Genomic DNA, 25,860 nt, shown 5'->3' with positions numbered 1-25,860 from the left:
CTCTCTGGGAGAAGCCAGCAGCTGACATTTTGGGGTACTTGCTCTGCCTATCTGTGGGGCTAAACCTGAGTTCATCTACAGCATACTGTGAGGCAGGTGTTGTGATGTTCCTCTTTTACAGACAGGGTCACTGCGGGGCATAGAGAGGTTTCCCGAAGCTTCCATCTCATCCAGCAGTCTCCAGTGCACCCTTTCCATTCATCTCCCTCCCCGCTGGGGCTCCCCGGGCAGGGGGTGCCGGGCAGAGGCGGCATCGCTGGTGCTGGCTGACGCTGAGTGTGGATCCCAGTCCTGGGAACTCTCTGGGAGGGCGTTCTTACCTCACTGCCTCCATCTGCACAGGGGGAGGATGTGGGGCGGTTGTTAAGAATTAAAGGAGTTAATCATCGTAAGGGGCTTAGCATTGTGCGGAGGCAGTGAAACCCTGAGCTTCAGGCCCCGAGGGGCTGTCGGTGCCCGTGAGGGTGAGGGGGCTGGACAGACAGGTGGACGGACAGCTGGCCTTTCCGTGCTGCCGCGTGGGGCCTCCGCGGCCTCCCGGCCTGGGCTGCGCTCCCTGCCCTGTCGTGGCCCGTGCTTGGCCATGAGCCAGGCTGCTGCCACCCCGACAGAGCCCGCGTCCCCCTTCCCTCCCGAAAGCGGTCGATACCCCGGCTCCTTCCTGGCCTCTAATTGCTCCTGCCGGCTGCTGTCTCTGATGGCGGCCCCACACCCCGCAGCGAGGAGAGGGGCGGCGAGGTTTCTGGGAAGCCTAGTCCCTGCTAAATCCACGGCGCTGTCGGGGTGGAGAATGGAGTGGCCGAGGGCAGAGGGTCAGATGCCCGGGGTCCCGTCTCCCCGCCCCTCGCTGGCTGTGTGACCTGGGGCAGGTAACCCCGTGTGGATCTGTTTCCCCACCCCTGAAACAGGGTCCGGACAGTGGAGATGCACGTGGCTTGGCAGGAAGTGAGGGCTGTTATTATTGTGATGATCGTTGTCATGGTTTTTTGCAGCGGCTCCTCCCCAGTCGCTGTGCTCGGTGTCAGCGCAGCCTTCCTTATTGGGAGCAGACAGGTGGCCCTGGGGCTGGGGCGCGTTCCTGGGCAGGGCACGGGGTTGCTCCTCAGTCCCCCTCTGGACGGGGCTGCGGCCCATCCCCACCTCCCTACTGGTCCCACTGCAGGCCCTGATCACTCACATCCATGCTGCCAGCCCCCTTGGCCTTGGTCTGGTGGCCCATGCCCTAGCTGGTGGAGGAGGGATGGGAGGGAGAGAGGCTGTGACCCCCATCTTCGCCCACCCACCCGCCCTTGGCTGTTGCAGTCCGGTGGGGACTGAGACCTTGGTGAACTCTGGGTGGCTGCCTCTGCAGCTTCCAGGAGGGCTGGCGCGGGGCGGGCTGCCTCGGCTGTCACTGGAGAAGGAAAACATATCCCGGCGGCTTCTCAATGGAAGGGCTGCGGAGCCTGCCTCCCTCCCGCTCTGGCTGTCTGGACTGCTGGCTACCACAGGGACGGAGACCAGGTGACACCACTGCAGGAGATAGGGGAGGCTCCTTGTTCACCCTGTGTGGGAAGATGTATCCGGTGGACCCCGGCCGGCCCTGGGAGGGCGGTGAGCCGCCTCCATGTCTCACGGCACCTGAGTTGTGCTGTGCTGGAAGTCCCCAAACTCCAGCCTGCAGGGAAGGCTTTGGGGAGTCATGCCTGCCCCTTGGGGGCCAGGGTCTGATCTGTGGGTCTGCGGGGTCCAGTTTAGAGCTTCTGCGGAGCATGCCCCGAGGCTGGCTCATGCTGGCCTGGCAGGTTCCTAGGGCCTGGGACGGGCGCTGAGGGTCTTGGCCTCGGTGCCCAGGGCAGAGGTGGCCTGGAGTGGAGCCTGGGCTGCTGTCGCCCACCTCGTCCATCTCTGTGGGCACTGTGGGTGCTCGATCAACACCCGTCCTTCTCCCTTCTGGAAGATGTCCCTCATGTGGCCCTGCCAAGGGTGTGGCTGTTGTGGCCGGTGTGGCCACTGGTCAGGGGAGGCTGGGCTGAGAGGGAGGATTTATACTGAGCCCTGGGCTTGAGTAATCATGGGTCCCGGAGGCACAGGAGCCCCGAGGCAATGGCCCGCCCTGTTCCTGTGGCTGCTGCAGGTTCTGGTGGGAAAGGCTCCAGAGTCCAGACACCAAGCCCTTGCCCAGCATTGAGGCTGGAGCCCCACAGTTCTGACCCTCCATGCAGGAAGAGGCTGAGGCTGGGTCTGGGAGGGCAAGAGGTCAATGCCTCCATGGAGCCCTCAGGGATTGACCCAAAGGTGTCCTCGCTGGCCCTGCCCCACACTGTTCCTACTCAGTTATGTGTTCCACTGGAGCACGTGGCCCCCCTCCTGTGGCCAGGAACACAGCCCCCATCCCCTTCCAGCTCTCCACTCCCCATCCCCCTCCAACTCTCCACCCCCTCCCCCTCCAGCTCTCTACTCCCCATCCCCCTCCAACTCTCCACCCCCTCCCCCTCCAGCTCTCCACTCCCCATCCCCCTCCAGCTCTCCACACCCCCTCCAGCTCTCCACTCCCAATCCCCTTCCAGCTCTCCACCGCATCCCCTCCAGCTCCACTCCCATCCCCCTCCAGCTCCATCCCCACCCCCCTCCAGCTCCACTCCCCACCTGCTCCATCTCCACTCCCCATCCCTTTCAATCTCCATTCTTCATACCCCTCCATCACCACTCCCCTTCCCCCTCCATCTCCACTCCCCACCCCCCTCCATCTCCTCCATCCCCCTCCATCTCCTCCTCCATCCCCCTCCATCTCCACTCCCCGTCCCCCTTCATCTCCACTCCCCATCCCCCTCCAGCTCTCCACTCCCCATCCCCCTCTAGCTCTCCATTCCACACCTCCTCCAGCTCCACTCCCCATGCCCCTCCAGCTCTCTACTCCACATCCCCCTCCATCTCCACTCCCCATCCCCCTCCAGCTGTCCACCCCCATTCCCCTCCAGCTCTTCACTCCCCATCCCCCTCCAGCTCTCCACCCCCTCCCCCTCCAGCTCTCCACTCCCCATCCCCCTCTAGCTCTCCACTCCCCAACCCCTCCAGCTGTCCACCCCCATTCCCCTCCAGCTCTTCACTCCCCATCCCCCTCCAGCTCTCCACCCCTCCCCCTCCAGCTCCACTCCCCATTCCCCTCTAGCTCTCCACCTCCAGCCCCTTCCATCTCCTCTCCCCATCTCCCTCCATCTCCACCTCCATCCCCCTCCATCACTGCTCTCCATCCCCCTCCATCTCCACTCCCCATCCCCCTCCAGCTCTCCACTCCCCATCCCTCTCCATCACCACTCCCCATCCCCCTCCATCTCCACTCCCCATCCCCCTCCAGCTCTCCACCCCATCCCCCTCCATCTCCACTCCTCACCCCCTCCATCTCCACTCCCCATCCCCCTTCATCTCCACCCCCATCCCCCTCCATCTCCACTCCTCACCCCCTCCATCTCCACTCCCCATCCCCCTTCATGTCCACCCCCATCCCCCTCCATCTCCACTCCCCATCTTCCTCTAGCTCTTCACCCCAGATCCCCCTCCAGCTCTTCACTCCCCATCCCCCTCCACCTCCACTCCCCATCCCCCTCCAGCTCTCCACTCCCCACCCCCTCCATCTCCACTCCCCACCCCCTCCATCTCCACTCTCCATCCCCCTCCATCTCCACTCTCCATCCCCCTCCATCTCCACCCTCCATCCCTTTCCAGCTCTTCACTCCGCATCCCCCTCCATATCCACCCCCATCCCCCTCCAGCTCTCCACCTCCCATCCCCCTCCAGCTATTCACTCCCCATCCCCCTCCATATCCACCCCCATCCCCCTCCATCTCCACTCCCCATCTCCCTCCAGTTCCACTCCCCATCCCCCTCCAGCTCTCCACTCCCCACCACCCTCCATCTCTACTCTTCATCCCCTTCCATCTCCACCTCCCATCCCCCTCCAGCTCTCCACCCCCATCCCCCTCCATCTCTCCACTCCCCACCCCCTCCATCTCCACCACCATCTCCCTCCAGCTCTTCACTCCCCATCCCCCTCCAGCTCCACTCCCCACCCCCCTCCAGCTCTCCACCTCCCACGCCCCTCCAGTTCTCCACCCCATCCCCCTCCAGCTCTTCAATCCCCATCCCCCTGCATATCCTCCTCCCATCCCCCTCCATCTCCACCCCCATCCCCCCATCTCCACTCCCATCCCCCTCCAGCTCCACTCCCCATCCCCCTCCAGCTCTCCACCTCCATCCCCCTCCAGCTCTACTCCCCAACCCTCTCCAGTTCTCCACTCCCCAGCCCTCTGGCTGCCCCAGCTTCTCTAACCCTCTGAGCTGGTTCTTGCCCCTGGGCCTTTGCACAGGCTGTGCCTTCTGCCTGGAGTGCTCTTTTTTCCTTCCTCATGGACACCTGTTCCTCGGCCCTCTGTGCTTGGCTCCAGTGTCTCCTCCTGCAGGGGGCCCTCCCTGCCCTCCCTCCCACCACTGCAGGGTCACCATGGTTTATGTCCGTCACTCCAGGGGCCACTCTTTGCAATCACCTTGCTCACTTATGGGTGTACCGGAGGGTGTTTGGGTGTGGGTGTGTGTGACTTTGGCCCCTAAGACCCTCAGCTTTTGTGTTCGCAGTCATGCCTCTGTACCTGGCAGGTAACGGGGGTCTCTCCCCTCTGTTTGTTGAGCAGCTGAAGGTTGATGGTGTCCTGGTCGAGGCAGGTCGAAGCTGCCTCTGGGTTTGAATGTCAGCTGGCTCTGCCTCTTGCAGCTGTGTGGCCGTGGGTGGTAGCTTCCCATCTCTGGGTGTGGCGAATGGACGAGTCAGGTTGGCCTTTGTGGCTGGGGTGAGCCAGGCGGGCTTCCTGGAGGAGGAAAAGATGGTGCTTGTTCTGGTTCCAGCAGGGTGGAGAGCAGGGTGAGGGTGCGTTTGGTAGAGTTGAGGGTAAAAGCCAACGCCAGGAGGTGGGCTTGTTTGGGAGCTGACAAGGGGGGTGCTGGCAGGTGGGGGCAAGTCTCAGCCTGTGGGCCAGGAGTGGTCACGGTGGGCTTGGCAGAGGGGAGCCTTGGAACTGGTCCTTGCTCTCCCCGTGCATCCGCTTTGCCGGGAGACTAGCCTGGGCAGCCCCAGGGGTGCGAGGATGGAGGCCCGGCCCTTCTTCCAGCTGCGGGTGGACTGAGCCGGTGGTTTCAGAGGAATGGGGGGTGTCCGGGTTCCCCCAGCCTGCCTGGGAGGGTGAGGGGGAGCGTGGGAGCTTGCTGGGGGACAGTGAGCATGAAGGAGCGGGTGGGATGCCGTGCGGGGAGGGCCCGCGGAGCCGGCCAGTGGGCCTGGGCCTGAGCTGGAATGTGTGTGGGTGGCCCCGAGCCGGTGAGTGTGAACCGGGTGTGCACGAGTGTGAATGAGTGTGAATGTGAGTGCAGCAGAGTGAGCAAGTGCAACTGTGGCCTTGAGCGAGTGAGTGGTGGGTGTGAGCACAGGGGAGCGTGACACAGTGAGTGAGACCCGCTGCTGCGGGGCTGAGCTGGGAGACGCCCGGCCCAGGAAGCCCTGACGGGGGCGGCTCTGCCGGGGAGGCGTGGGGCTCGGTCCACACTGTGGCCCACATGCCCTGGCCGCTCGCGAGCAGCCTGGGCTGGAGCAGCCTCCACCCCACGCTGCCAGCCCTGTGCCCTGGTGCCCTGGCTCCCCATGGCCCAAGCACTTGGTCCTGGGTTTGGATCCCGGCTCACTCCCTTCCTTGCCACGTGGCCTTGGGTGACTCCTCCCTCAGAGCAGCAGTTTCCTGGCCAGGGACACGGGATAGCTGCGCCCCTGAAAGGGTCCTGTGCAGGAAGTGGATGTTGTCACCCTCTCCTTCTCTCCCCTACTAGCTCTGCCCAGGGTCGGAGAGGAGGAGCGGGCCTCTTGATTCTCACCATCCCTTGCCTGCCTTTCGGACTCTAATGCACGATGCTCTCCATGCTGGCCCCTCTCCCACCTCGCTGCGCCCAGCCTGGCCGCCCGCCACATCGCTCTCCTGGACTGGCACAGTGGCCTCTCCCTTGGCTGTGGCTTCTGCCCTCACCCGCGCTTCACGGCCAGATGCATCTCCACTTTGGAGTGGGACCTTGCCCCTCTGCAGCTTGCGTAACCCTCCTAAGGTTCTCTGCTCTGGAGATAAAACCCATCTGCAGAACCCTGCGTGACCCGCCCCTGCTGCCTCCAGCCCTCCTCTCTCTTCCTCTCCCCCTGGCTCTGCTCCAGCCAGGGCCCTGGGTTCCTTCCCACCTCAGCCCAGTCCTCGCTACCCCCCTTGGCCCCTCAGTCATCTCCCTGGATTCTGGCCAGTGTGACAGGTTGCCTGTCCTGGGAAGTCCCTGCTGAGTTTTCTAAATTGGGAACCCCTCTTTGGACCTATGTGTCACTCCATTACTGCTGGGAGATTCTCTGTTTCCCTCTGGACAATGTGACCTTGGGGCCAGCCCCCACTGGCCTTGACCCCATGCCACCGGGACACCCTGGGACTCTGTCTGTTGGGGATTGCAGGCTGAGCTGGCTGGGATTGGGAGCAGGTTAGGAGAAGATGGGGTCTGATCTCCCAGCTGTCTCTCCCAGGTGGAGGTTGAGAGCTCTTTGGTGCCCAGGGAGAGCGCCTGCCAGGCCTGGCTCTGCCCTAGCCTGTGACGGGACGTGCTGCAGGTGGCTGGCCACCGAGGCTTCCGGGAGCTGGGGAGGGCGGCTGTGAAGATGTGCCCGGGCCCTCCCTGTTTCCAGCCTTCCTGCAGGGCCTGTCTCTGGAGCTGATGCAGATGGCAGGACCAAGTGCCAAGCCTGGGGGCATCATAGTGAAAAAAACGCTTAAAAAAGAAAAAAGGGCAGGAAAGAAGTGGCTGGCTTGTCCCCCTGTGAGCTGCCCGCAGCTGCCCTTTCAAAGGCTCCCTCCTTGGGGCCTGAGGGCCTGCCAGGCACTGGAGAGGGCTGGCCTCTCGGAGCTTGGCTGCCAGCCCCTGGGTGGGGGTAGGAGTCATGTCCAGCAAGAACTGAGCACTCGAAGTGGCACACACTGGAGTGGCACACACTGGAGTGGCACACACTGGCACTGAGGGCACTTTATACTCACAACATTCCTGTGGGGTCAGCATTTTTAAAATGATCATTTCCATTTTAGAGATGGGGAATCTGAGACTCAGAGAGGTGAAGTTGCTTGTTCCAAGTTGCACAGCTAGGAGAGGGTAGAGGCCAGATTGGAACCTGGGGAGCCTGGCTTCAGAGCTTGAGCACTGCACACAGCTGCTCCCTTGTGGGAGGGGGCAGCCCTGGCCTCACCAGTGCCCGATCCCTCAGCTTTGGCACGAGGTGGAGAAGGGGTTTCCCAGAGGTCCATTGAGACTGACTGTCCAGTGGTCTGCCCTCTGTACTATTTTTTACTTGTTCTTTTCATGCAGAAGTTAACACGATAAAGAATGTATAAACCCCTCAGTGCAGATTAGCGAACAATTATAAAGGGGTCACCTTGTAGACATGGGCTGCCTTCTCCCTAGAGGTGATTGGCGTCCTAACTTTGCGGGAATCACATTCTTTTTGTTGTATTTGACTACCTCTGCAGGCCTCTTTACAAATGTGAAAGTTGTTTTGTCTTCCCCAGAATCCTATCGTGGAACCATAGAGTCTGCAGCCTTGAATCTGGCTTCTTGGACACAGCCTGAGTCTCAGATTCCTCCCTGTGGTCCTGTGTGTCTGCACTTGGTTCCTCTTGATTGCAGAGTCATATGGCATGGATGTACCACTGTTTGTTTATCCGTTCACCTGTCGATGGACCGTTGGGTTGTTTTCAGTTGTTCTGCGATTGTGCATAAAGCTTCAGTGAACATTTGTGCGCGAGTCTCTGTGGCTGTTTTCATGTCTGTCTGATAAAGTCCTAGGAGTTGAATTACTGAGTCATGTGGCAAGCGTGTGTTTAACTATAAGAAATAGCCAAACTGTTTTTGCAAAGTAGTTGCTCCATTTTGCATCCCGTCGGCAACGGGTGAGGGTTCCAGGTGCTCCTTGTTCTCACCAGCACTTGATGTTGTCTGTCTCATGTTTGCCATCCCTATGGGTGAGCAGTGGTCTTTCGTGGTTTTAATTGCCCTCTCTTAAGGACTGATGACGTTGGGCATCTTTTCGTGTCTTATTGGCCATGTGTATATACTCTTTGGTGAAGCGTCTATGTTGTCTTTTGCCTGTCTGCTGTTGGACTGACTGGCTCATATTGATTTGTGGGTGTCCCCTCTGTATTCTGGGTACTAGCTATCATTGCACTACTTTTGACTTTGTATGGTAACTCAGAAATTCTTAAATGAGGCTGGGCACAGTGGCTCGCACCTGTAATCCCAGCACTTTGGGAGGCCAAGGCAGGAGGATTGCTTGAGCTCAGGAGTTTGAAACCAGCCTGGGCAACATGGTGAGACCCTGTCTCTACAAAAAAATACAAAAATTAGCCGGGCATGGTGGCACGTGCCCATAGTCCCAGCTACTTAGCAGGCTTAGGTGGGAGGATCGCCTTAGGGTTGGGGCTGCAGGGAGCCGTGATTGCACCCCAGCCTGAGTGACAGAGCGAGACTGTATCCAAAACAAAAACAAAAACAAAAACACTCCAAAATACCAAACAAACAAAAATAAATTCTTGCATGATTATAGTAGACACCCCCACCCCCGGACCCCGTCCTTCAGGTGTCCGTCGACCCATCTGCCTGTTTGTGGGGTCCTCTGGGTAGTTAATGGGGCAGTTTCCCAGTAGCCTAGCCGTGTGGCCCGGGGCCCCTCGGTGGTCTTGCCAGGGTGTGGGATGCCTTTAAATCCACACATCTGGGATTGAATCACAGCTCCGTCACTTCCCGGCTCTGAGAACCTGGGCATGAGATTTGATTGTCTGAGCGTCAGTCTCCCTCTCTGTCAAATAGGTAGCAGTACCTGCCTCACAGGGTTCTCATGGAGAAATACTTGGCCCAGTGCTTACGACACATGGGCCCTGACGGCAGACACGGTCTTTTTTCCTGCATGTCGGTGTCGTCATGCCAAACTGCGTACATGCGATGTCAACTAACAAAACCCGTGTTTTCTCCGCAGGTCTCCCTGAGTCTTTGAGGACACAGCCTCGCTGGAGGCAGTTTCTGGTAGGTTCATGTCTGTCTTCACTTGGTGTCCCCAGAAGGTTCATCCTGCCTGGACCTTCTTACGGGAAGTGGGTCTGGAATTACTCGGAGCCAGGTTCGGCCTGGAGTGTGTGGTGGGGGCCTCGGGGGGCGTGTGGGGTCTGGCACATCAGAGCCGTCCAGGGCAGGGAGCAACTAGGGCAGTTTGCGGGGTCCCCCACTGATGGGCCGTTTCCTGGCTGAGTTGGTGCAGTGATTTTTTGATGACACCTGAGAGGTGGGAGGGTCCCTGACAGTGTCAGTGTCAGGAGGGTGGGCTTCCCCGGGCTCCGGGGTTCTTGGTCACATTGCTTTTGTGCTTTGGCTTTGGGCCCGCAGGTTTGGCCAGGGTGGGGCCTGTCGATGGGCCCAGGTGTTCGGGTGTTGGGTGCTGGAGGAAGCCCTGAGGCTGAACCACCACTGTGGTCCCCGTGCCCAGCAGGCAAAGAGGTGGCCTGGGTCCTGGTCTTATCACTGCTACTTCTGTGCTGGGCACCGGGGCCAGGTTGCTTTATCTCTCTGTATCTCTGTTTCTCCATCTGTAGACTGGGCGGGGAGGCAATAACAGTTTCCCCTTATAGGGTTTTGCCGCGGTGATTAATGCTCATAGAGAGCAGTGCCTGGCCCGAGAAGGTGCCTGGTGAGTCATAATCACAGGTCGTGCTTTTCACAGGTCACCCCATTTTGTGACCCTCACAGCAACACTCCAGAATGGGTGGTGCCTCATTTTACAAGTGGGGAAACTGAGGCACAGGTTGGTCACCTGTCCCAGATCTTTCAGCTGGAAGCAAAGAGCCAGAAGCAAAGAACACCTTCTCACCCTTCCCAGGGAATGCAGCAAGTTTCTCCCCGAGTGCTCATTTCCCAGCCAGGCAGATGGTCGCTGAGGGCATTGCAGGGCTCCTGCGCATGGAGGCTGGGGCACATGGCGGGCACACAGCGTGTTCTGGCTCATGACAGGCTGTTGTCGGGAGATTTCATTCTTGTTCCAAATACAGTCATGTGCTGCATAACGACATTCTGGTCAACGATGGACCGCATATATGACAGTGGTCCCATAAGATTATACCACATTTTTTTTTTTTTTTTTGAGACAGAGTCTTGCTTGGTTGCCCAGGCTGGAGTGCAGTGGTGTGATCTCGGCTCACTACAACCTCTGCCTCCAGGTTCAAGCTATTCTCCTGCCTCAGCCTCCTTAGTAGCTGGGATTACAGGCGTGCGCCACCACGCCTGGCTAATTTTTGTATTTGTAGTAGAGATGGGGTTTCGCCATGTTCACCAGGCTGGTCTCGAACTCCTGACCTCAAGTGATCCTCCTGCCTCGGCCTCCCAAAGTGCTGGGATGACAGGTGTGAGCCACCAAGCCCAGAGAATACCACATTTGTACTGTTCCTTTTCTGTGTTTGGATATCTAGTGTACCACTGGGTTCTAGCTGCCTGTGGGAGTCAGTCCAGCCACACGCCGTACAGGTGGTAGCCTGGGAACCGTCGGCTACACCAGGGTTGTCCAATCTTTTGGCTTCCCTGGGCCACACTGGAAGAAGAATTGTCTTGGGCCACCCAGAAAATACACTAGCACTAATGATAGCTGATGAGCTAAAAAAAAAAAAAAAAAAATCACAAAAAGGTCTCATAATGTTTTCAGAAAGTTTACAAATGTGTGTCAGGCCACATTCAAAGGCATCCTGGGCCGGGGTTGGACGAGCTTGGATGACACCACACAACCTGGGTGTACCGCCGGCACTGAGGTCTAGGTTTGTGCAAGTCCACCCCCATCGTGCTCCCACAGCCACGGCACCAGCTCCCGTGCGTTTCTCAGAACGTGTCCCCCTGGTTAAGCAGTACATGACTATTCGTTTATGGAATGGCTCTTTCTAAAGCACCTACTGTGTGCCAGGCTCTGTTGTGGGTGCTGGGGATAGACCTGTGGACAAGACGGCCAAGCACCCAGTCCTCCCTGCGGGGAGACAGACCATGACCAAAAGTCAGTAAGTCCGACGCTTAGCGGGTCTCTTGGTGGTGAGCACCAGGCTGAGGAACAAGTGGTGAAGGGGTCTGGGGAGCGTGTGGGTGGGCTGGGGGTTGCAGTTTCAAAGTGGGGGTCAGGGTAGGCCTCCCTGAGAAGGTGGCCTTTGAGCAAAGACCTGAAGTAGGGGAGGAAGGGAGCATGTAGGTATCTGGGGGAAGGGTGACCCAGGCTGAGGGAACAGCCCTGCCAAAGCACCGAGGCAGCTTGGAATGGGCCTCCCGGGTTGCGCAATTCTGAGTTACCTTGGGGGAGTTTTCCTGGAGGAGGCCTCTTTACTTCGTCCTGAGCCTTTGGGGGCCCCCCACTGGGCAGGAGGGAAGATCAGCCCTGCAGGTCATCTGCTTCCTGGGGCTGGGCCTTGGGCCCTAAGCCCTGGGCCTCACAACCAGGTTTTGTCTTGGAGGGAGCAGGGGAAGGAGGATTGGGATTTGGAGGGAGGGAGAAGGAGGAGTGGGATTTGGAGGTGGGGGGAGGAGGAGTGGGATTTGGAGGGAGGGAGAAGGAGGAGTGGGACTTGGAGGGAGGGGGGAAGGAGGAGTGGGATTTGGGTTAGGGAGGGGGAAGGAGGAGTGGGACTTGGAGGGAGGGGGGAAGGAGGAGTGGGACTTGGAGGGAGGGGGGAAAGAGGAGTGGGATTTGGAGGTGGGGGAAGGAGGAGTGGGATGGTGGCGGTCCCCCACAAAGTGATGAACTCAGCAGGGCTTTCTGCCTAGGCTCATGGGACTTTGAAGTTGGAAGGAAAGCGGCCTGGCCTGGGCTGTTGTTCCCAGCCTCCTCCTCCTCTGCCTCTCTGTCCCCCGTCCATCGGCGTCTCCATCTCCGGCCTAATGGGGAGCCTTCCTCCTGTGGCTGAGTTATCTGCTTGTCATGCCAGTGGCCCACCCGAGGACGATAAAAGGGCTTTTTGTCTGCAAGCACTTAGCTTCCTCCGCCGGGGCGATCCATCACATCTGAGGGAGGCCGGGAAGGCAGACAGACGGTGGAGTGGGGCCTCCTCCTCCCCTGCTGAGGGAACCTGATGCTCCCAGGAGCCCCCTTGCAGGACCCAAGTGGCTCCTCAGCCCGAAGGCAAGGCCTGTCTGGGGGCCAGCAGGGGTGAGTGGGAGTGGGGCCATGGGGGCACATTGAGGCAGGCAGATGCTCTGCACTCCCCTGACAGAGGACAGACGCTGCCCGGATGCCCTGCCCCACCACGCCCACTTGGCAGCTCTGTGGGGCCCCTCTGGGACCCTCCATGCTGGAGAGGGTGGGTGGGGGGTGCAGCCTTTTCTGAGTAAGAACCGTGATGGTAGAAGGGGGGATGGGGGAGACAAGGGGGGACAGACCTCAGGGCCGACACTCGCTATGCGTGCACTGAGCACTTTGTGGAATTACCTCCTTAAATCTCAGAGCGACCCTGGAGGTGGGCACCGTCCTTATCCCCATTCTCCAGATGAGGAAACTGAGGTACAGGGAGGTGATGTGGCATCCCCAGGGTGCAGCAGCAGAGGGAGGGCTTGGCCCCAGGCTCCCAGCGGTACACTCTTCCCTGCGGACCTAGGACCTTAGAAGGGGGCTGTGGGAGCCCCTGGCCCCAAAAGTGGGTTGCCCGTGACTCGAAACTCTGTGAGTGGATTCTTCAGCTGGGAGTGGGGTGGGGAGGTGGGTGTCTGGGGGTGGGGAGGTGGGTGTCTGGGATCGTCTATACATTGGGGTGAGGGGTCAGGTGTGGGTGGGGGCTGGGGTCTCGGGGTACCCCGGGCGGGTGATCGGGGACACCGAAGGTGTGTAGGGGGAGGTTTTAGGGCCCTGGCCCAGTGGGATCTCGCCTCTCGGGGGCTCTGGGAGGACCGGCTTTAACCCCAGTTGGACGGGGCCCTGGGCCCTGCTTGTGTGGGGAGGAGAGCAATGGAGGGCCCCCTGCCCTTCCCTGTCTGCGCCACCACCCTTCCCTCTCTGCCATCCTCCTCTCTCTCCTTCCCAGCCTGGATGCTCAGCCCTGGGCGGGGGCTCCCTGCAATCCCTTCCTCCCCTCCCCCTTCCTTCCTGCTCCCTACCCCTCCTTCTCCTCCTCCCTCCTTCTCCCCACAGGCCACCCTCAAATGACAGCAATTAATGGTGCCTGTGATGGCGGGCTGAGAGGAGGAGGCTGACAGTTGAGCGTGTCTGCCTGCGGCCGCCCGCTAATCGGGCCCGGGGGATGCCGCTCCTGCCGTTGGCTCCAGGCGCCTGCGCTGCCATCACTCAGAGGGGAGCAGGAGCCCTGGACAGGCCTGTGGGAGCTGGTGCAGAGCCCCCATCCCTGCAGCCCCCTCCCTGTCCTTCTATTATTATTATCATTTTCTTTCATAAACGGGTGGGCTCTGGCTGGACTCTTGTTCAGCATGAGTTGGTGGATGCCTCCCAGATGTCCTTCTCCTGAAATGACCTCTCATGTGCCTGTGTTGTCCTCAGGACCAGCCATCCCCACAGGGCCCCATCCTTTTGTCCCTGCTTCCCTGGGAGAGGCGGGTTGGGTGGAGCCCAGGAGCCGTGTCCTGTCCGGACAGCAGGCATCAGTTAAATGCCCCGGCCTGAGTCCTCGGGGCCTGGGGGCAGCTATTTGAGCCCAGAACCTTGTCTGGTGGGGTGAGGAAGTGTGTTGTGTTTGTCAGGGTTACAAGAATCCTGGCCAGCTCTGTCCACAGTGGGCCTGGGGCTTGACCATTTATCACCTGGCAGCAGCAATAATGAAGCCCCTGGTGTATGCTGGGGCCTGCAGCTGGTATGTTCACTTTGGTTCATTTTACTTTGCAGTTTTCTGAGGAGTGTGGTATTTCTCACCTTGCTTTTGTAGAGGGGGAGACTGAGGGGCAGAGAGGCAAAACGATTTGCCCTAAGGGGCACAGTGCCCTACATGACCTAGCTAGCATAGGACAAAGCTGGGGTTCAACCCAGACCCAAACTCTCCAATGCTCATACATCAGGGGACTTTGGGAAACTTGAGGGCCAGTTTAGGAACCAGCAGACTGATTTAGAAGTGAGGAAATAGTCCCTGGGCACTGGGAATGGAGTGAGTGGTGTTAATATATGCATCTCTCTCCCTGTTCCACTTAAGATCATCTTCACTGAGATGTAATTAACCTATAATGATGCACCCATTTTAAGGGTTCAATTGCATGTGTTTTGACAAATGTAAACATTTGCATCACCTCCACAATCAGAATAAAGTGTTTCTGTTCCCTCCAAATCCCCACCAGTCCCTTGGCACTAAATCCCTAGCACCCACCTCCACCCCCCACCCCCGACTAGAGGTACCCACTGATCTGCTGTTATAGAAGCTTTTAACTCTTCTAGAATTTTATAATAAAATTATCATCAGGTATATACTTTGTTGTGTCTGGCTTCTTTCACTCTGCATAACCCATGTTGCTCATGTATCAATTCATTCTTTCTCATGGCTAAGTAGTATTTCATTCTGTGGATATATTACAGTTTATCCATTCATCAGTTGATGGACATCAAAGTTTCCAGTTTTTGGCTATTGGGAATAAAGCTGCTCTGAACATTCTTGTGTAAGTCTTTGTGTGAACATGTTTTCTTTTTTCTTGTGTGAATATCTAGGCGTTGGGTTGCTAGGTCACATGGTAAATGTGTTATTTTAGTTTATAAGAAACCACCAGCTGTTTTCTAAAGTGGCTGTCCCATTTTGCATGCCCACCTGCAGTGGATGAGAGTTCCAGTTGCTCCCCATCCTTGTCAGCACTTGCTACTGTCAATCTTTTAATGTTAGCCGTTCCAGGAGACCCTAATGCACATGCGATTACATTTTTCAGCTTTTGCTGCCTTTTGGGTAAAGCTGTGGTTCTGTGTTTTGATTTTATGTGTCTGGCCAGCTGGTGGGAGTCTAAAGGATGGTGGGAGATAATCTCGTGTCTGCCAATGCTAGCTCTGTGTTTTCCTTTCTAGTCTTTATGCTGCTGACTGACTGCTTCTCGTCCGGCTGCAGTGGTTGAGACCACAGTGCAGTGCCGGATTGCACCAGTTGGGTTGTTTGGGGTTAGTTAGCTGTGAGTGTTGTTCTTTATTTTTTTATTTTTTATTTTTTTTTGAGACAGAGTCTTGCTGTGTCGCCCAGGCTGGAGTGCCATGGCATGATCTTGGCTCACTGCAACCTCCGCCTCCCGGGTTCAAGCGATTCTCCTGCCTCAGCCTCCCAAGTAGCTGGGATTACAGGCATGTGCCACCACGTCTGGCTACTTTTTGTATTTTCTTTTTTTTTAGTAGAGACGGGGTTTCGCCATGTTGGCCAGGCTGTTCTTGAACTCCTGACCTCAGGTCATCCACTTACCTCGGCCTCCCAAAGTGCTAGGATTAGTGAGTGTTTTTTTTTTTTTTTTTTTTTTTTTGAGTCGGAGTTTCGCTCTTGTTGTGCAGGCTGGAGTGCAATGGCGCGATCTCGGCTCACCGCAACCTCCGCCTCCCGGGTTCAAGCAATTCTCCTGCCTCAGCCTCCCTAGAAGCTGGGATTATAGGCAGGCGCCACCACGCCTGGCTAATTTTGTATTTTTAGTAGAGACGGGGTTTCTCTGTGTTGGCCAGGCTGGTCTCGAATTCCCGACCTCAGGTGATCTGCCCGCCTCGGCCTCCCAAACTGTTGGGATTACAGGCGTGAGCCACCGCGCCCGGAGGTGTTGTTCTTAACACTCTTCTTACAGATGAGGAAACTGAGGCTCTGACAGGTCAGGTGACTTCCATTCCGATAAGAAATGAAACTCATGACTCTGAGTTGTGTGCCCTTTCTCCTCCTTCAGGCTAGGAGGTGCCAGCTCCGTTTGTTGCAGTGATGTGTTTGCCAGTCCAGAGGGTCATGCCAAGAATTGGTGGCTGGTTGGGGCCAGGACCACCTTTTTCCTAGGGTTTCCTCTGCTGGAGAGATGAGGGTGTGGAGGAGACGCTGTGCCTTCCGGGTCAAGCACTGTCCTTTGGCACTGAGCACTGTTGAGTGAATGTCAGGCGTTGGCTCTACCAAGGGTCTTCCTTGTTCAATCCTGTTGTCTTGGGCAAAACCACACCTGCCTTCCGGGGAGCTATTTTGGGGCAAGGGAGGAGCATGACATATGGAAGCCCAGGAATGGGCTGGGATGAAAGAGGGGGCCTCCTTCTCCTTTTTCCTTGCCTGAGGGGTGTCAGCTAAGATGACTTTTCGGGGAAGGAGGCCTGTAAATTAAATAAGCAATCCCGTAAATAAATAAGTAATGAAGTTAGCGGGGTGCCTAATTACATCAGATTCATCATTGTGGATGGATGCCTGCCTGATCATTGTACTTGTTTTTAATCTTCGGCTCTGACATGTGTCTCCTTCCGTCTCATAGTCATCCCCACCCCAGCTGGAGGGAGGAGGCGGGGAGGCGCTGCTGTAGGGGCTTCCAGAGAGCCTTGGTGGTGGAGGTGGTGGTGGGGGGTCCCTGGAGGGTTATTTACCCAGTCTGCCTGTTTATGGCAGTCGTGGAAGGGATGACGAGGTCTTTTCGGCAGTGAAACCTCAGGAGGCCTCGGGCCATCCTGATTCAGCAAATCCCTGAACAGGCTGCGCTGAAGGGTAGATGACAAACATGGTGCCCCGCACAGATGGGGCCACAGCACACGCAGCACACCCTGGAGGGCGAGATGGGAAGGACACGGACGGGGGCAGATGACCTCAGTGCAAAGTCCCAGGGATCCAGGTGGACCCGTCTTTATGCTGCAGTTGGGTTTGTAAACCTACTGGAGCTTCGAAGTGGGAGCACCCAATGGCAGTGACAGCAGCAGTCCTAACAGGGTTTGTGATCGTCCTTGTGTCACACTTCACATGTTATAATTTATTTAATTGACTGGGCACAGTGGCTCATGTCTGTAATGTAATCCCAGCACTTTGGAAGGCCGAGGCAGGCGGATCATCTGAGGTCAGGAGTTCGAGACCAGCCTGGCCAACATGGTGAAACCCCGTCTCTAATAAAAACAGAAGAATTAGCCGGGCGTGGTGGCGGGCGCCTGTAATCCCAACTACTGGAGAGGCTGAGGCAGGAGAATTGTTTGAACCCAGGAGGCAGAGACTGCAGTGAGCTGAGATCGTGCCACTGCACTCCAGCCTGGGCAACAGAGCAAGACTCCACCTCAAAAAATAAAAATAAAAAAATAAAAAATTATTTCATCACCTAAAAGCTCTTGTAAAGTAGGGATTATCATCATCCCCTCTTTACATATGAGGAAACTGAGGCACAGAGAGGTTCCGCATCTTGCCTGAGGTCACACAGCCAGTGAACTTTGCACTCAAGTCGTCTGCCCCCGTCTGCGTCCTTCCCATCTCGCCCTACAGGGCGTGCAGTGTGTGCTGTGGCCGCGTCTGTGTGGGGCGCCGTGTTTGTCATCTACCCTTCAGCGCGGCCTGTTCAGGGATTTGCTGAATCAGGATGGCCTGAGGCCTCCTGAGGTTTCACTGCTGAAAAGATCTCATCATCCCTTCCACGACTGCCATAAACAGATGCCATTCTGAACTGTAAAATAAAATCGTGTTTCACTAATGACAAAGCAAGCCCATTTGCTGAAATTAAAATAGCTTCTTTCCAGATCTTCTCTTTCTCTTTCAGCGGCCCTGATTGGCTGGCTCTTGGGAGACTCTGTCCTGCCTGAGATAATGGTCCTTAGACCCATTGTACAGTTGGAGAAACTGAGGCTCAGGGAGGTGGAGGAGCATGAGTGAGACCACACAGCTGGGAGGTGGTGAAGCTGGGATTCTAGCTGCTTCTTACTGTTTGGTTTGGGGAGCGGGGGCCACCTCATGTGCCTGACGTGGAAGGGGCTGCCTGTCCTCTCCGAGAAGCGCAGGGAGCTGTGTGCACCCCAGGCTGGCTTTGCTGGGGTTCTTGCTGTGGCTGATTGGTTAGCGTCCTGTCTGTCTGCGGAGGAGAGGAGACCAGCTGCCCCACCTCGTGGTTTCTCCTCAGGACCTGAGCATGTGCTGGGCATGGACAGAGGATGGGGGTGGCTGGGGGCAGTCTTGTCCTCGTTCGCTGTCCATGCAGCTCCAGGGTGCCCAGCCACAGCCCACACCTGTTCCCTCCATGGTGCCTCTCCATATCTCCAGACTCCAGGTCCTGTACGAGGCAGTGGGGCCTGAAACCTTGGGATGTCTGGGCCTCTACTGGGGGCCCAGGGAGGGAACACCCTTTACTTTACAGGGTGTACTTGTGCAGCCGGACAGGGCCTGCGTTTCTGGGCCATGGCTTGGATGGGAGTAGGGGTTCACACATTCCCCTGGTGCTGACTTCAGGCTTGTGGGGTTTGGGGCTCTCCCTGCCCCTCACTGTCACCTGGGGTGGAGAGAGGAGTTGAGGACAGACCCACATGAAGAATTGTGTGTGTCCATGGTGTTCCTGGGGGTTGGAGCAATCCAAGGAGGCTGCCTGGAGGAGCTGGAACACTCACATTGAATAATAATAAGCCCATCTTGGAGGGACTAATGTGTGTACATGCTTCAAACAGGACCTGACACAGAGCAAATACCATATTTACCATAAAAGCTAACATTTCCTGATCCTTTTCTTGCCTCAGTGCCGTGTGTGAGTTGCCAGTATTATTATTATTAACATTAACTACAATTTCTAACGTGCACCCCATACATACACGCATGTACTCTTTGCAGCAGCCTTAGAAGGTAGGTGCTATTATGATCAGCCCTGTTTTCTAGTTAAGGGGATTGAGGGCAGAGAGAGGTTAGGGGACTTGTCCAAGGTCGCCCAGTTGGCAGAGCTAGGATGTGAACCCAGAACGCCTGACTCCACGGCAGCTGCTTTTCATCGTGTGGATGGTGCAGGTGCCACCTGCAGCCCTCCCTCTGCCCCGTGAGTACGCCGATCACTGCCGCAGCCAGCCTGGATCTCTTGGCAGGGCCATGCCAGCTGTGGGACAGCCTCCATGTGCCACGTAGGGCCCTCAGGCACGCAGCAGCTGCTCTGGGCAGTGTGGGATGGTCAGGACGTGGGACATCTGCTTCCTGCCTCCCTGCAGCCAGATTGGTGTCCCCATGGCCTCCTCCTGGTTGAGGGGATGGCAAACAGCAAACAAGATGCGGCGCTTTGCCTTATGGATCACACAGGCTGATGGGGAGATGGGCAGTGCCAAAAAACAAACACGATTTTGCAAGGCAAGAAAATGCTGCCTGTGAAATAATACAGGGTGGGGAGGTAGGGATGACTTCAGTTTCGGGGGACTCATTTTAGGTAAGAATTCCAGGGTAGCTTCTGAGGAGGTGGCATCTGAGCTGGGCCCTGGACAATAAGGAGGCACCCACTATGTGAAAGGAAGGGGGATGAGGGAACAGCAGGCGCAAAGGCCCTTCGGCCACCATGTTTCAGGCATGCTGATTGGGGTTCTGTGCCTCAGTTTCCCACTCTGTAATGGCTGGAGCAGAGCAGGGGGGCCCCAGGAGGGCTTTCCTGGATCTGAGACTGTCCTGCAGACCTCCAGGGCTGGGCTGTTTTTCACATTTAAGGCAGAAGTCAAATTTAATGACTTTTGCCTTTCCCTTTTGTTCTTTTGCTCCATAGTTAATTTACATGTATTTACATGGTTTTAATTTACATGTATTGGGCACGTGGTGTGTTCCGGACTCATGTACGTCACTGGGATGAGAATGGTGGAGAAGTTGGACATTGCCTGTGCCTTCGAGTTTAGTATCCAGAGGGGGAGTGTCAGTTAAACAAGCAAGTGCTATCGCGGGTGGTGAGGGTTGTGAGGACGAGGTTCAGGCATTCACCTGGGTGAGGCAAGAGCTGAATTAGTCTTCCATCAGGCCAGGCGTCCAGGGACGAGTCATTCAAGGGGAGACCTGGGGGTGATTAGTTAGGGGCAGTTAGTTAGGGCTCCTGAGTTGTGGCAGAGACACACTCGAGCCGAGTTAGGCTATGACAGGGAGTTGATGGGTCCTCAGAGTGGCCAGGGTAGGACACGTTCAGGCAAGGCTGGATCTAGGTGCTCAAACAATGCCTCTGGGAGCTGGCTTTGCCTCAGCTGTGCCTCCTTCTATGCGGGCCTTGTTCTCAGACAGGCTCATGCCACCAGCCCAGCCCAGCCAGCCAAGGAGAAGGAGAGTCACCTGGCATCCCAGGAGGGACACTCCTTTCTCTTGTTTGAGTGAGGTCCTCGACATTTGTTTCACTGTTTGCAACAGCAAGAGGAGGTGGCCAAAGAAGGGATAAGGGGATGTCCCAAACTCAGACACAGGGAGGAAAGGAGTGAGTGAGTCAGTGCAGGTCAAAGGGGAGGAGTGGGGATTGTGGCTAACTGGCATGCTGGGTATTCTGATGGTTTTCCAAGAGAAGCTGGAAATCTGGATTTTATAAGGAATGGCCTAGTTTTTGAAAAACATTGAATGGGCCAGAACAAGTTTTCTTCATGGCCACAACTGGCTGTCACCATTTTATAGCCTCTTCTTAGCAGTGACTTTTAAAGTATTTTGTCCCCACTGTGATCTGGGTAGAATGTCCCATGGGCTGTTCCAGAAGGTCTCAAGTCTTGGGAAGTCACGTCTGACACCATTGGAGATGCCATTTCTGAAAGTCAAGGCCCACGGCCATAGCAGTTTCTCAGAGAACAATACCATGTCTCCAGTGGGGCCTGACATTCTTGGAGACAGTATAGTCTAGTGGTTAGTGTCGTAGACGCGGGTTTCACACTTGCTGGGTTCAAAACCGACATTGCCACTTCCCAGCCCCGTCCCCTTGGGCAAGTCACTTCACTGCTCTCTGCCTCAGTTCCCCAGTATGTATTAATGGAATGGGTATAACAGCACCCCATAGGATTGTTGTAAGGCAAGCTTGTCCAACCTGCGGCTCAGGACGGTTTTAAATGCAGCCCAACACAAATTTGTAAACTTTCTTAAAACAGATTGTTTTTCGATTTTTTTTTTTTTTTTTTTTTAGTTCATCAGCTATGGTTAGTGTTAGTGTTATGTGTGATCTGAGACAGTTCTTTTAGTGTGGCCCAGTGAAGCCAAAAGACTGGACACGCCGGTTGTAAGGCACAGTGGAGGCCCCGTGAAGCCCACTGACCCTGGCACACTGAGAGCTTGGGTGATGCTGGCCGGCGTGATGTGTCCTTCCCGGGTTAGGTCCCTGGGATCCAGCTGGCTGGCATGGAGCATTCCTGGGCACTCCTCTTTCCTCTGCCGCTGCCCCCGCCACCGGGGTGTGGGTTCCCAGGAGCCCCAGAACAGGCAGCCACCTGCCCCCTGCCCCCAGCCGTCCTTGCCAGTTGCCGGGTGCCCGTGGTATCCTGGCGTGCCGGATGGTGCTGCAGTTGGAAGTGAGTCTTGAGTGAGCAATTAACTCTGCCAGCTGCCAGCTCACAGCTGCTGTGGGTGGGGGCGGCCCCTTTTAAAAATAAAAACAACATGCAGAAAAACAGCCCTGGAGTACCGTTGGCTTCCCTTAGCCAACGTGGTCAGGGCTTCATTTTGATGCTTTTGTGGAGAAGAATCCCGGGCCTGGATGGGGAAATAGGATGCATTTTGGTCTGGGGAGTGTCTTTATTTGGGGGCAGAGGTGATGGCCTGTGTCTGGCCTCCCCATCCAGGAGGCAGGCCCCTTTCCTCAAGCTGCCCACGAGTGGCTGGCTCATGGATGCCTGCCACAGGGAAGGGGATTTGGGTTCCTTGGGGCCAGTTTTTAGCAGGCTCAGGCCGGAGAGGGTGGCTGTGGGACCTCTCAGGTCTGTTTCCAGCTCTGTCGGCTGTAGGGGGGCCCTGGGGCCATCCCGGAGATCCCTGGAGCTCTCCTCTGCAGCTTCCAACCAGTTTTCTGGAACTAGCGGGAAAGGAGAGGGGCACCAAAGGTGTTTCCGGGCATGCGACTGCTGCCACTTTGAGGTCTTGGCTTTGGTAGTGGGTTGAGTCGTGGCCCATGAAACATAGGTACACTTGGAAACTGTGAATATGACCTTGGCCTTATTTGGACCACCAGTCTTCGCAGGTGTCACTAAGGTAAGGGTCTCAAGATGAGATCATCCTGGAATAGGATGGGCCCTAAATCCAGTGACAAGTGTTCTAAGAGAAGACGCACAGCAGAGAAGTCCATGTGAAGACGGAAGGAACGCCAGGAGCCACTGGGAACTGGAAGACACAGAGAAGGCTCCCCCTGCAGAGTCTTTGGAGGGTGTGTGGCCCTGGTGACACCTTGAGCTTGGATTTCTGGCCTCCAGAACTGTGAGAGGATAGGTCGCTGGTTTCAGCCACCCAATTTGTAATAATTTGTTATAGCAGCCGCAGGAAACGAATACAGTTGTGAACTTTATTTTAATCACTCATGTATTTTAAAATTAAAATGTAAAATGTAATTTTGTCTTGTTCACTGCCATATTTCCAGTGCTCAGCACATACAGTAGGGGCTCAGCAGACGCTTCTCGAATGTCTGATAGCTCCAGGCCTGGGTGAGGAACTCCTCCCTGCTGGGAGTTGGACCCGGCTTTCAGGAAGTCGGTAAACTGGGCTGGAGTGGTGTGCATTCAGCAACACCATCTTTTTGTTTATTTATTTGTTTATTTATTTATTTATTTATTTATTTGAGATGCAGCCTTGCTCTGTTGCCCAGGCTGGAGTGCAGTGGCATGATCTTGGCTCACTGCAGCCTCTGCCTCCTGGTTCAAGCAATTCTCTTACCTCAGCCTCCTGAGTAGCTAGAATTACGGGTATGCGCCACCACACCTGACTGAATTTTGTATTTTTAGTAGAGATGGGGTTTTGCCATGATAGCCAGGCTGGTCTTGAGCTCCTGGCCTCAAGCGATCCACTGCGCCCGGCCTATTTATTTTCAATTGAGGTGAAATTCACATCACATATAATTTACCATTTTAACATGAACAGTTCATGAGTTCTTAGTACAATCACAATGTTGAGCACCCACCCCTTCTATCCAAAAAATGTCCTCATCACCCCAAAGGAACCCTGTACCGGTGGGGTCACTCCACGTTGCCGCCTCCCGCAGTCCCTGGCAGCCACCAGTCTGCCTTCTGCCTCTGTGGACTTACCTATTTTGGGTATTTCTCCTGGACGGAATCATGCACTGTGGGTTTTGGCTTCTTTCACTCCGCACAATGTGTTTGAGGTTGATCCGTGTTGAATGGTGTGAGTCCTTCATTCCTTTATATGGCGGAATTCCATTGTGTGGCATACATCAATAGAACCATTTGATATCTAGGTGGCTTTTCAGATGAGGAAACTGAGGCTGCCCAGGTCACGGAGCCCTGGGGCCCGGGATTGAGGAGGTGCAGATAGCCAGACGTGTCTGGCTCACAGTGCTGTCTCTTTCTCCTGCCCCCACCCTGCTCCACTCGTATCTGTGCCTGTCCAGGAAGCAGCAGTGTGTGGGGAGGAAGTGAGTGGGGGTCTCTTCCAGCTGGAGCCGGATGCTGAACCGTAGCTGCGGCTGTGGGTCTGGATCTGGTCCTCAGAGTCCTGGCCCCCACCTCCCCCCGGGCCCCGCACATGTAGTTTCTGTTGACCTGGGTCCCGAGAGAGGCAGCAGGCAGGAGCTCCCCCATTCGCCAGCTGAGCCTTCTGATGCCTCGAGAGGCTGGGGGCCTTGCCTGGGGCCACTCAGCTTAAGGTCCCCCTGCCCCTTTCCAGACCCCCTTTGGCCCACCGTCCCGGCCCCTGTGGCCTGCGGCGAATCATATTCTGGGGGGTCTTCACCGATCTTTCCCACCGTCAAACTTCCGCTCAGCAGACGGGCTCCAGGAAGCGGCCTGTCGGCAGATTTTGGCCAGGGGATGCTTTTTCGAAGTATGGAGGGGTGGTCGCCGTCGAAGGCTTGCGTGATGGGGAGTTCTTTTGCTGAGCAGATAACCAGACACTGGCTTATTCTGAATATGAGCTTGCTTTTGGCCACAGGCTCTGTCTGGGGGCTGCTGCCTGTGGCTGTTTCTGGTGTTTGATGATTTGTGGTCTTCATTAAGTCACTCAACAAACAATTTGCTGCGGAGTATCTGGCGGGGAAGACACAGGAAGCAGAACGAGTGGCCGTGAAGAGACATGCCCAGTGTCAAACCTGCCCATAGCACACAGTCGCTCTGAGGGGGTGGGAGGAGTTACCGTGGATTCCAGGGCCAGCCTTTGGCGAAGGTCTGGATGCAGGTCTGTGTCCAAAACAAACAAAAATGAACAGAAGGAGGCGGTGAGGCCTGACTCGGCCGCTCTCAGGCACCGCTTCCCGGTGGTGTTTGCATGGGGCCAGTTTGGCCTGGGTGTCATGGTCCCACCTGGTCTCGGCAACGGTCTGGGCGGGAAGATGGTGCTGGATCTTTGGGCTAAAAATATGCCCATGCCTTCCTGTGCCTCAGTTTCCCTACCTATAAAAGAAGGCTTAAGAGTAGCAGAATCCCACCTTTGGCTTTGGGGCAGGTGTACGGAAAACCCCCAGGGGTGTTTCCTGGGGAAGGCTAGAGGGCCAGCTGTTCACAGGAGACATCTGGCTTCCGGGGGCCTCCGCAGCCACTATGCTCATCCCCTAGTGGCCAGTCTGGGCCCCCTGCCAGTCCAGTGGCCACGGGCCCCTGTCACAGGCAAATCTGGTCTTAGTCCTAAAACCCTCCTGTGACTCCTTGTGGCTGAATTACCACGTGGATAGCGGAGACAAGCCAGGCTTGCCCAGTTCAAGTCCCAGCTCAGCCACTAGCTGTTGACCTTGGGCAAGTCACCTACCCTCTCTGGGCCAGCCTCCTGCTCTGTCTGTGTATGGCGGCTCAGGGGCATACCTGCCTATGCCGCGGTGGTGTGAGGCCAGCTGGTGAACCAGGGGACCCGCTTAGCACAGTGCTGGGCACACAGTCCGAGCTGCTGGGCTCTGTGTGTGTGGCCACTGTTATTGTTATTAATATTATTACTCTCAAGATGCTCCTGAGAGTAAAAAGGATGACAATGTTATTGCTGGAGTTGAAGGCCAGGCCCAGAGTCCATCTGACCACTTCCCCTCCACTCCTATTAGCTCCCTGACCTCATCGTCAAACTCTCCCCGCCTCGCCCCTGCGCCCTGGCCACACCAGCCTTCTCTCTGCTTTGACAACACACCCGCGTGGTCCAGCCTCCAGACCTTCACATCTGCCATGCTTCTGCCAGGGGTGCCTTCCTCGCGTCTGCACCCCCAGACCCTTGTCATCATGTGGGCTGCTGTCCAGGGACACATTCTTAGGCCCAACTCTTGGCTGCTATGGGCAGGGAAGTGAATCTGGAGACCCTGGTGGAGCCTCCTCTGCCTCCTGGGAGCTCCAGCAGCTTCCTCTGGCGCCTCATCTCTGCTTTCCAGAGCACTTGGAGAAGCAGAGCTCAGCCTGCCCCTTCTACGGATGGAAAGTTGACACCCAGAGAAGCTCAGACTTGTCTCTGAGTCACACAGCTAATTGCAGCCAAGGTTCAGACTCCTGGCTGACTACCAAGCCATCATTGTTGGCCTGTGTGTGTGTGTGTGTGTGTGTGTGTGTATTATTTGGCCATGTCTTCTTTTCTAGGCCTGTCACCGAGATGACCCCAGATCAGAATGCCAGTGTGAGGGGGTCACGCTTTCTTTTCCTAGGATTAAAAGGAGGACAGAAATATTTGCAAGGGAGAGCCTGCTCCTCTGGCCATCTGGCCCTCGGGACAGAGGACGGGGGAGGGATGGGCCGAGGCCTGGGTTCGGAACCAGGCCCGAGCCAGGGCGCCAGAGCTACGC

At 56.5% G+C, this 25,860-nt stretch overlaps 1 protein-coding gene across 50 annotated transcripts in view; it reads left to right on the top strand.

Annotated features, from left to right (window-relative positions):
• Positions 1-25,860, top strand: part of NCOR2 (nuclear receptor corepressor 2) — a 244,179-nt gene that overhangs the window by 22,709 nt on the left and 195,610 nt on the right. For 49 of the 50 annotated variants that reach the window (XM_024348140.3, XM_024348138.3, XM_016924593.4 and 46 more), the window contains exon 2: positions 9,068-9,114. The exons of the other annotated variant lie outside the window; for it this stretch is intronic. The gene's annotated coding sequence lies outside the window, so the exon portion shown is untranslated. The remainder of the gene's footprint in view (positions 1-9,067; positions 9,115-25,860) is intronic. 50 annotated transcript variants of the gene reach the window in all.

The sequence above is a fragment of the Pan troglodytes genome, chromosome 10 (assembly GCF_028858775.2).
Source record: "Pan troglodytes isolate AG18354 chromosome 10, NHGRI_mPanTro3-v2.0_pri, whole genome shotgun sequence".
Taxonomy (NCBI): Eukaryota; Metazoa; Chordata; class Mammalia; order Primates; family Hominidae; genus Pan; species Pan troglodytes.
This window is presented reverse-complemented; position numbering and strand designations above follow the sequence as displayed.